This window comes from Carlito syrichta, unplaced genomic scaffold, assembly GCF_000164805.1.
Source record: "Carlito syrichta isolate Samal-C Ts95f unplaced genomic scaffold, Tarsius_syrichta-2.0.1 Scaffold314864, whole genome shotgun sequence".
Lineage (NCBI taxonomy): Eukaryota > Metazoa > Chordata > Mammalia > Primates > Tarsiidae > Carlito > Carlito syrichta.
This window is the reverse complement of record NW_007258960.1, coordinates 130,521-141,555: the sequence shown is the minus strand read 5'-3', so window position 1 is coordinate 141,555 and position 11,035 is coordinate 130,521. Positions and strand designations below refer to the sequence as shown.

General features: G+C 42.8%; 1 protein-coding gene across 2 annotated transcripts in view; it reads left to right on the top strand.

Moving 5' to 3' along the window:
• The window catches only part of CLDN10 (claudin 10), a 161,130-nt gene that overhangs the window by 117,881 nt on the left and 32,214 nt on the right, over positions 1-11,035 (top strand). The window lies entirely within an intron of this gene.

Genomic DNA, 11,035 nt, shown 5'->3' with positions numbered 1-11,035 from the left:
TAATTCTGGCTACTTGGAAGGCTGAGGCGGAAGGATCGCCGGAGCCCAGCAGGTCGAGGCTGCGGTGGCCGGGAGCGGCCACTGCACTCCAGTCTGGATGACCGAGTGAGATCCAGCTCAAAAAAAAAAATTCAAGCCAGGTATAGTGGCTCACACCTGTAACCCCAGCACTTTGGGAGGCTGAGGGGAGAGGATTGCCTTAGCCCACGGGTTCGAGACCAGCCCGGGCAACATGGCAAGACCCCATCTCTACAATAAATCAAAAAAATTATCTGGGCGTGGTGACAAGCTCCTGTAGTTCCAACTACGTGAAAAGCTGAGGCAGAGGGATCACCTGGGCCCAGCAGGTGCAACAGAGTGAAACTCCAACTCAAAAATAAAAAATAAAAATAAATAAATTCAATGACTACTTATCAAATGCCTATAATATACCAAGTTCTACAATATCTATGCTTAATTTACTTGATCCTCTCTGTCACATCTGAAAATTAACATGAAATAACAGAATGTTATTATTTACTTTTCTCCTCTAAAGTACATGAACTATAGAAACTCAGAGATAAACAGAATATCATTCAGGTTACTTAACCAAATTTCATCGGCTGCTTTATGTACTATGGCAAAAAAAATTACAATGTAATCTTTCATATGGTGTTTTGATTTTTAAAAAAAGCATTGCTTAGCTTTATAGAATTACATATAGGATGAATTGTATAGGGGAAGTAGCTGACTTGGGGCGTTTTTGTTTGTCAGAAAGATTTATGCCAGAAATCCTAGAGGTGTGGCAGCAAAAATAATACAGGCAAAACATGACATCAACTTTGTTCTTTAGATCTTTTTATTAATTCTTCACAAACTCTAAGGCAAACATAGAAACAGCAATTGCTTTGAACCACAAACAGAGGTGTGTCTATTATCTGTCTACTGTATTATCAGCATACAATTCTATTGTGATTTCCTTTTTTTATGTGACTGTTCAAAGGCATGTGTAGAGATGATTCTGCATTAAATTAACTTGAGCCACAAAATCTCCTAGAAATAGACTTGCAAATATTTTATTGGCCTAAAATGTATCTTTGAGGATAACTTGCATGAAATACGATAGTTTCAACTTTTAACTTACTCAAACTTTGCTTATAATTCAAATTTTTCTTCAGCACTAAATTCAGATAATTTTTCAAATTTATATATTTTGAAAAATAACATATACAGATTGTTATTCCAATTGATACAGTACTCTAATATATACTTTATGACTTAATATCCTTAAGAAGTCACTGTTGAATTCCAGTTTCCTCATTTGAAAATATTGAATTAAATAATTTTCTTTTCTTTTTTGAGTTGGAGTCTTACTCATTCGCCCAGGCTGGAGTGCAGAGGCACTCTCATGGCCACCATAGCCTCGACCTGCTGGGCTAAGGTGATCCTTCCACCTCAGCTTTCCAAGTAGCTGGAACCACAGGCATGTGCCACCATGCCTGGCTGATTTTTGGATTTATTGTACAGACAAGGTCTTACCATGTTGTTCAGGCTGATCTCGAACCCCTGAGCTCAGGTAATTCTCTCGCCTCTGCCTCCCAAAGTATTGGGATTACGGGTGTGAGCCACCGTGCCTGGTGAAATATTTCTTTTTAAAAGTCATTTCTAACTCTAGAACTATAAAACATGTGTGTCGGCTGGACATGGTGGCTCATGCCTGTAATCCCAGCACTTTGAGAGGCTGTGGTGGAGGGTGGAAGAAATTGCTTGAGGCCAGGAGTTCGAGGTTGTCCTGGGCAATATTGTGAGATGCTATCTCCAAAAAGAAAAACAAATTAGTCGGACAGATACACACACAAGACATACAGACATACACATACACACAGACACACACAGAGACACATGGAAATACACACAAGCAAACACATATTCATAGTTATGCAAAAACATAGGCAGACATCTGCACACACACAGACACATGGATGCACACACAGACAGATCCCTATTACCTTTCCATCCTCATTCTCACTACTCTCCTTCATTCCCTCTGCTCCAGGCATGGTGGCCTCGCCAGTGATGCTCAGAGAAGTTCCATGTGTCCTTTCTTCGTGAATGTTCCTCTTGAAGCTATCCACATGGCAAAATGCCCTCAATTCCTTCAGATCTTTGCCCCAAGCACTTCCCTGATCACCCAAGGAAAAAAAAATTTTTTTTATTTGGATTTTCACTGTTGTCTCCCAGACTGGAGTGCAGTGGCACACTCATGGCCACCACAGCCTCGACCTGCTCAGCTCAGACAATTCCTCCGCCTCAGCCTTCCAAGTAGCCGGAACTACAGACACACGCCACCATGCCTGGGTAGTTTTTCTGTGATTTATTGTAGAGACGAGTCTCACCAAGTTGCTCAGGCTGGTCTTGAACCCCCGGCTCAGGCAATCCTCTCGCCTCATCATCCCAAAGTGCTGGGATTATAGACTGAGCCAACACGCTTGACCCCAAGGAAAATTTAAACCTCTCCCACCCCACACACACTCCAAATCCCCTTCCTCCACCAGCTTTTTTTCATCTCTTTTGTGTGTGTGTGTTTTGGAGTCTCATTCCATTACCCAGGCTGGAGTGCAGTGGCACGCTCACGGCCACTGCAGTCTCAACCTGCTGGGATCGGGCGATCCTCCCGTCTCAACCTTCCAAGGATCTGGAATTATAGGCATGTGCCACCATACCCAGCTAATTTTTTAAAAAATTATTTATTGTAGAGATGAGGTCTCGCCAAGTTGCCCAGGCTGGTCTCGAACCTGCAGGCTCAGGCAATCCTCTCGCCTCGGCCTCCCAAGTGCTGGAATTACAGACGTGAGCCACCGTGCCTGGCTTTTCTTCTTAACAGGCATCATCTAATATATTAAATATCTGACTTACCTGTTTCTGTCTCCCCTAGTGGAATGCAAGCCGCATCTGTGCTTAGAATGGTGGCTGGTATCTAAAAGGTACCAATATCAGTGATTATGGGTATGTTTTTGTAAGAACATGCTTTTTTTTTTTTTTAGATTGAAGTGCAGTGGTACAGTCATGGCTCACTGCAGTCTTGACCCCCTGGTTTCAAGGGATTCTTCCACTTCAGCCTCCCAGGTAGCTGAAACTAGAGACATGCACCACCATGTCCAGTCAGTTTTTTTATTTTTTGTAGAGGTAAAGTCTCACTATGTTGCCTAGACTGGTCACCAACTCCTGGACTCAAGCTATCCTCCCACCTCGGCCTCCCAAAGTGTTGGAATTACAGGCATGAGCCACTGCACCTGGCCAAGAACATGCATTTTTAACTCTGATAGAATTTTTTTTTTTTTTTAGTAGGAGTTTTACTCTGTTGCCCAGGCTGGAGTGTAGTGTCACACTCATGACCAATGCATCCTTGATCTGCTGGGCTCAGGTGATCCTCCCACCTCAGCCTTCCAAGTAGCTGGAACCACAGGTGTGCACCACCTTGCCTGGCTATATTTTTTATTTATCGTAGAGATGAGATCTCACCAAGTTGCCCAGGCTGGTCTCAAACCCTTGGACTGAGGCAATCCTCTCGCCTCTGCTTCCCAAAGTGCTGGGATTACAGGCGTGAGTCACTGCACCTGACCAGGAACATGCATTTTTAACCCTGATGGAATCAATTTTAAACTTACAATAATTTTCTTTCCAATTTTAAACTTTCAAAAATTGAAATAAGTTATGTGGTAAACTTGGGACTCCTAAGTAGTTTGGCATAAACTTTGCACCAGCTCTATTCTGAGGACGGGAGAGAGGTGCAGGTCTCCTCCTTTGGTAACAGGTACTAGACTGCATTGTTTCCTACTCCCTCCACCTAGTAATTTAGAAAACTGAGGGCTGTGGAAATAATTCTCCAGCGTCTTCCGCCCAGCTTCTTGTCTCAGCATCGTCTCATCGCTTCCCCTGTTTAGTCTCTCTCCACCACTGATTTCCACTTCTCTCTCTCTTCTCTTTATTTTTTGCCCCTTGCCTTTCTCCTTGCATTTCTGTTCCCCTGGCTCTCTTGTCATTGTTCATTCCTTTTACTTATTTTTATTTTTTGAGGCTGCTCTCAGGCTGAGCCACCGAGCCCAGCTATTTTTTTTTTTAAGAGAGGAAAAGGTTATTGCTCTCACTATGTTGCCCAGGCTGGTCTGGAACTCCTGGTTCAAGCGATCCTCCCACTTCGACCTCCAGAGGAGCTGGGATTACAGATGCATGCCGCCAAGCCTAGCTTCTCACTCTTTTTAAATTTAAGAGCCCTCCAGTTTTATTTCTCACTTCCCTTTGGACCCCTTCTTTGTTCCTCTCTGAACTAACCTTGGCTCTGACTTCCTGGTTTCCCTCCCTGGACTCTCCCTCTCATATCAACCTCTTTCTTCTGTATTGGCCTTCGATGGGCATGTCAGGCTTTTTGCAACATAGTTTATTCTTATTCACTTACTGCATGTCAGTCTAACTGATTAATACCACTTTTATGGAAAGTGTATAACTTTGAAGAGATACAAGAAAATGAACATCATGAATGAACTGAATAATATCCATCATTTATTGAGCCTCTACCGTGTTTCAGTCCTGTATATACATTGTCTCTAATCCTTGCAATACCTTTGAAAGAAACTGTTACAGCTGGGCTCTGTGGCTCAGCCTGTAATCCCAGGCTTTGGGAGGTGAGTGGATTGCCTGAGCCTGGGGGTTCGAGACCCGCCTGGGTAACTTGGCAAGACCTCATCTCTATGATAAATCAAGAAAATTAGCCTGGTGTGGTAGTGCGCTCCTGTAGTTCCAGCTACTTGGAAGGCGGAGGTGGAAGGATCGCCGGAGCCCAGCAGGTCGAGGCTGTGGTGGCCGGGAGCGGCCACTGCACTCCAGTCTGGGTGAAAGAGTGAGACTCCAACTCAAAAAAAAAAAAAAAAAAGAAACAAACAAACAAATTGTTACGGTATTTATTCTCATTTTATAGTTGAAAAAATAATGCTGCATGAGATTAAGTGACCTGTCCAAGGTCATTCAGAGCTAGATTTTATCTTGCATCTTGCTGGTTCCATCATCTGCTCTCTGTCCATCACCTTGGTTCATAAGTGAACTGAACTACTACTGTGCTTTACCACATTTTTCTTTCTTTCTTTTTCCTTTTTTCTTTTTGAGTCAGAGTCTCACTCTGTCGCCCAGGCTGGAGTGCAGTGCCATGCTCACAGCCACCGCAGCCTCGACCTGTTGGGCTCAGGCCATCCTTCCACCTCAGCCTTCCAAGTAGCTGTAACTACAGGCACGTGCCACCACACCCAGCTAATTTTTTTGATTTATTGTAGAGATGAGGGCTCGCCAAGTTGCCCAGGCTGGTCTCGAACTTGTGGGCTCAGGCAATCCTCTCACTCTGGCCTCCCAATGTGCTAGGATTACAGGCGTGAGTCGCCGCGCCCAGCCTACCAAATGTTTCTAGTAAACAAAAAGAAAAGTGGCAATAAGACTACATGTAGATATTTTTAAAAGATTTTCTCCACACACTGCCTCCCACACACAATTTTATACATACATCCCCTTTAAATCTAGCAAAGAAAAGAGGCAGAAAATGGCTGGGAATAAAGCAGTGAAGAAAACAAAGGAAAGCTGTTGCTTCTCTCCTCTCCTTGTTCATGTTGTCTGCGAATGATTGGGTTCTTCAGGAAATCATAGACTCAAGAGACTTTTAGAGTTGCAAGCGGTCTTGGAGGCTATCCAAAATAATTCCTTCATTTTATAAATGAGGAAGCTGTAATTCAGAGAAATAAGATGACTTGCCTCAACCAAACACACAGATTTGCTTACCATCCCAACCTGGGTGGATAGGTTGAATTGATACTCAAATGCTTATGGATCAACAAAATGCACTGGAAGTTTCCAGCATTCCACAGTGAGAGTCATTCCAGGCTGGAAAGACAGCTATGGGCTGTTGGGGCCCAAATATTATCCCTCCAAAGGCTCAAGAAAAACTTAGATGATCCTAAAGTACCTCAACATTGGGAATGAGGGTGTCGCAAATAAATACATGAAAAACAAATTCACAAGGTATATGACCCCAACTTGTAGTCGGCCCATGAAAACATTTTGATGCAGTACAGCCTCAGAGCTGCCAAGTGCCAAAATAAGACAACTATTATTTACAACTTGCAGAAAAAATCACATATATACATTTATGTAAGAACAGTGATGCAATGATGAGAATAAGTGTTCATTCCGTAACTATACCCATCACTGGCTTTCATGCTAAGTAAATTACAAATACCATAGGATTTGAGTAAAGCATTAAGATAAATTAAGAGCGTTAGGGAAAATGGGAAGAAAAAAGAACACAGATATGCTATTTTAATATCTCAGTATCGGCATTAATGTCTTCTTTAACGTGGTGTAACAATATTTGGCTCCTGGGCAGTTGTTTTCTTTGTTAATACCACATTTATCAGTTCTTCAGTTTCTTCCCAGTTGATTAGCAGTACGCCACCTCACTGGAATCTAGGAAGGAGCTAATGTATACTGAAACCAAATTTGATGCTTAGAAAATCCTTGAGCTGTTGAAAGGCACACCTGTGTTGTTTGGCAGGTGAATCGAATCTCAGGTCAAGAACGTCTGCAAATCTCCAGTTGAGTCAGCTAAACTGGTTTTTACTCCTATTGAACAACCCCTGGGTGGGGGATCCTCTATTTTTCCCGAATAACCATAATAATGCCAATTAAATAACTTCCAATTCTAATCCCAATGATTTAGGCCTCAAAAATGGAAAGGCTCAGAATATATCTCAGGGTATTATATGTCTTCAGGTCAAATTTATTAACGTATAGGTAGTTTTCAAATGAAAAAAAATCAACAACTTTTTGTAAAGACCAAATTATTGCTAGTTAAGATGCTCCTTCAAATAATTTACAGGAAGCAACTTTCTCCATGTATTCGGTTTTATACTTAAATTAAGAATGGTCTATTATGGATAGTGGAATAAAAATTTCAGTGAAAAAAAACAAGCATCCTGACAAAAACAAGGAAGCATTTATCAGTTGAAAGGTACTCTCTGTAAATCAGCTTGCAGATTAACTGCAGAGGTTATCTGGGACTCTGTAATCTTTAAGCAAAACAAGTCACTCAACCATACTTCTTTTTAAAAATCCTTATTTGGTCCATTTTCATTTTCTAGACATTCTTTTGTTAGATTATGTGGTATTCTACAATAATTTTAGGATTCTCCTGACAAAATTGGTTTGAAAAGCTTAAGAATATAAAACATTCTAAAATAAATGCTTGATTTATTACATAACATTCTTTAGGTATTAAAGAAAGTTAACATTTTTCATTCTTTTGTCAGGCACTCATGGGCTCTAAAATACAGCTTTCCACAGCAACTATACAGTACATTCTAGGAAAGAAAAAGCAAAAGAGTTTAGGGTGTCCAACCTCATAGGACAAAGGATAAAAGTAAAATAAAAATTAATCAAATCCACAGGCATGACGACCTTAGTCTGTGTTAGCTGGCAAAGGAACTAATAGGGCTGCCATCCAGGCCTTAATTTATGAATTGTTTGTGGTATTTCCAAACCCTTTTAAGTTGAAATTGTGTGTTACAGTCTCTATGGCAATAGACTATTTCTCTTTTCAAAGTTTTCAACAAAGAGGTTAATATTCTTTCTCTCCGTAATACGTACCATTTGCCGTAATACGTACCATTTGTTATGCTAAATTAACTGCTTATAATATATATGAAGCTTGACTGGTCAGAGTGGTGGTTCTCAGCCTGGTTACACATTAGAAGCTTTAGAAATATTGCTACCATGGTCACTTTCAGAGATTCTGGTTTCGTGGGCTGTGGTGATGCAACAGAGAGAGAGGAGGGGGTTTTTCCAAGTTGAAATTCAGAGTTTGTTTCTTCTGGAAGCTATTTTGCAAAGGTGATCTGGGTTTATGGATTTAAAAAAAATACAATAAGTAGAGCTACATTATATGTTAAATAAACTTTGTGGATTGGTTTAAAACACCAAATCAGTTTTCATAGTTCTTTGTTTAAATCAAGGTAACTTTGGATCCAAACAGTGACATTTATACCCAACTAGTTGAAAAATTAGGAACTGCTTGAGTCTTAAAGGTCACGGTACCACGCTTTTTTGTGTGTCAAAGTAAGTCAGGGTTTTGTCTAGTAAAAACAAGGAAATAATCAACCAATTCAGTGAGTACTTACCATCAGCAAGACACAGCAAACAAAGAGACTATCCAGCAAGGCCAGGAAATAAAAGTACAAAATTTGTGTTTTCTTTTTTTTTTTTTCTTTGAGTTGGAATCTCACTCTGTCTCTCAGGCTGGAGTGCAGTGGCACGTTCAAGGCCACTGTAGACTCGACCTGCTGGGCTCAGGCAATCCTTCCACCTCAGCCTTCCAAGTAGTTGGAACTACAGGCATACACTATCACTCCTTTAATTTTAATTTATTGTATAGACAAGGTCTAGCCATGTTGCACAGGCTAGTCTTGAACCCCTGGGCTTAGGCAATCCTCTCGCCTTAACCTCCCAAAGTGCTGGGATTACAGACATGAGCCACTGTGCCCAGCCAGCAATTTTTAATTTTAGCAAACTCCATAGAGAATACTGTGGTTAATGAGTTTTTGTGGTTTTCTTTTTTTTCTTTCTTTTTTTCTTTTTTGAGTCAGAGTCTCACTCTGTTGCCCAGGCTGGAGTGCAGTGGCACAGTCACGGCCACCGCAGCTTCCACCTGCTGGGCTCAGGCGATCCTTCCACCTCAGTTTTCCAAGTAGCTGAAACTACAGGCACGCACCACCATGCCTGGCTAATTTTTTGATTTACTGTAGAGATGAGGTTTCGCCAAGTTGCCCAGGCTGGTCACAAACCCCTGGGTTCAGGCAATCTTCTCACCTCGGCCTCCCAAAGTGCTGGGATTACAGGAGTGAGCCACTGAGCCCAGCTTGTGGTTTTCAAACAGTAAATTGGATCGGAAATAGGCAGATGATTCAGACAGGAATACTGTATAGAAATAATAGTGGGAATATGCTGGAGGACAAGAAACCAGATGATAAAAGCACTTTAAGAAGGCAAATCATGGTGGGGAGCAATGGCTCACACCTATAATCCCATACTTTGGGAGGCCGAGGTGAGAGGATTGCCTGAGGCCACGGGTTCAAGACCAGTCCAAGCAACTTGGCGAGACCTCATCTCTACAATAAATCAAAAAATTAGCCGGACATGGTGGCATGTGCCTGTAGTTCCAACTACTTGGAAGACTGAGGCGGAAGGATCACCTGAGCCCAGAAAGTCGAGGCTGTTGTGGCCATGAACATGCCATTGCACTCCAGCCTGGGCGACAGAGTGAGACTCCAACTCCAAAAAAAAAAAAAAAAAAGCAGATCATAAAAAGGAATAGAAGATGCTTTGTAGTCATTACTCAAAGGTGACTGATTTGCATAGCAGGGAGTATGAAAAGGAAGAGGCTAGGAAGTTTGTTTTTAAGTTTAACTACTGGTGATTCCAACATGACACATCAGGACAAGTTGGGATCAGGGGCAGAACAGTAGAGTAACAGTGTCTGCACCCCACCAAGCAAACCACCTTGACTGACCCTTGTTCACGTTCACACAAGCCATGAGGCTGTCAAGCTCACACAAACACACTTCCTGCCTGCTAATGCTCAGCGCAAGAGGACTCAGTTTCTGTGTCTCAGAGTGCAGATTATGGCATTTGAGTCGATGTTAGACAGATTTGGGCTCAATTTGAGGAAAAACTTTCTGGAAGAACTGTCAAAACAAAACGAAAAGCATAACAGAACTTGCCATGTGTTGAACGTTTGCGTGCCCCTGAAGAATGGAGCACAGATTTAATATGATCTCTAGAAATAGGTGATGGTTTTGAGTGTAGAGTGTCTTAATGGTCTCCAGTAGTCCTTCCAACACTGTCTTGATGATTAGTCTAGAGTCCAACTTCCTCTCTTCTCCATGATCATGTAGTTGCCCCTAACTTTATTTTGTACCCATTTGGCTAAAAAAAAAAAAAGTGACAAAGGGAAATTAATTGAGCGGTGGCTTAAGCTTGTAATCTCACCGCTTTGGGAAGTGAGAGGATTGCCCGAGCACAAGGGCTCAAAACTAGCCTGAGCAACATGGCGAGACCTCATCTCTGCAATAAATTTTAAAAAATTAGCCGGGCGTGGTGGTGTGTACCTGTAGTTCCAGTTACTTGGAAGGTTGAGGCAGAAGGATCGTCTGAGCCCAACAGGTTGAGGCTGCGGTGGCTGTGAGCATGCCACTATACTCCAGCCTGGGGTACAGAGTGAGACTCTGCCTCAGCCTTCCAAGTAGCTGGAACCACAGGTACCTGCCACCACGCCTGGTTAATTTTTTTTTTTTTTTAATTGTAGAGATGAGGTGTGGCCATGTTGCTCAGGCTGCTCTCGAACCCCTGAGTCAGGCAATCCTCTAGCCTCGGCCTCCCAAAGTTCTGGGATTATAGTCGTGAGCCACCACACCCAGCCAGGTTTATTTTTCAATCAAGTGGGAGAGGTGGTTTAAAAAGAAAATCAATCAAGACACAGTGCAGTTTGCACTGTGACAGAAGCATCAATTCACAGAAGAGACTGGCAGGACAAGGAACTGGGAGGGACTCCGGGAGGAATGTCCTTACTGCACGCCCTACGTGCAGGGCACCGGTATGCGTGGACAGGAGGACTCGGATGGAGTTTCTGCCGTCCCACCTGCAATCTCGACTTCAGGCCTGCCCCACGCACCTGCCTCCCCTGACTTTCCGCATACCACCGGGCCGAAAAGGACTGCAGGATGTTGAGGGCAAGGCCGGTTTCCAGTCCAGAACCTGCACCGAGATCTCTCCTTGACAAGCCAAACAGGGTCACCCAAACAAGCGTGGCATGCAAACCTTTAGAGTTCAGCAAACCGTTACCAGACCGTGTCCTTTCAGGGCACACGAAAGGCTCTTGCGGCTCTGCTTTTACAAGGTACTCAGGAAGCCCCACTATTTGCCATAGGTAGGGCTGGGTCGGGTCTGTGCGATGGCGGGGGGTGGG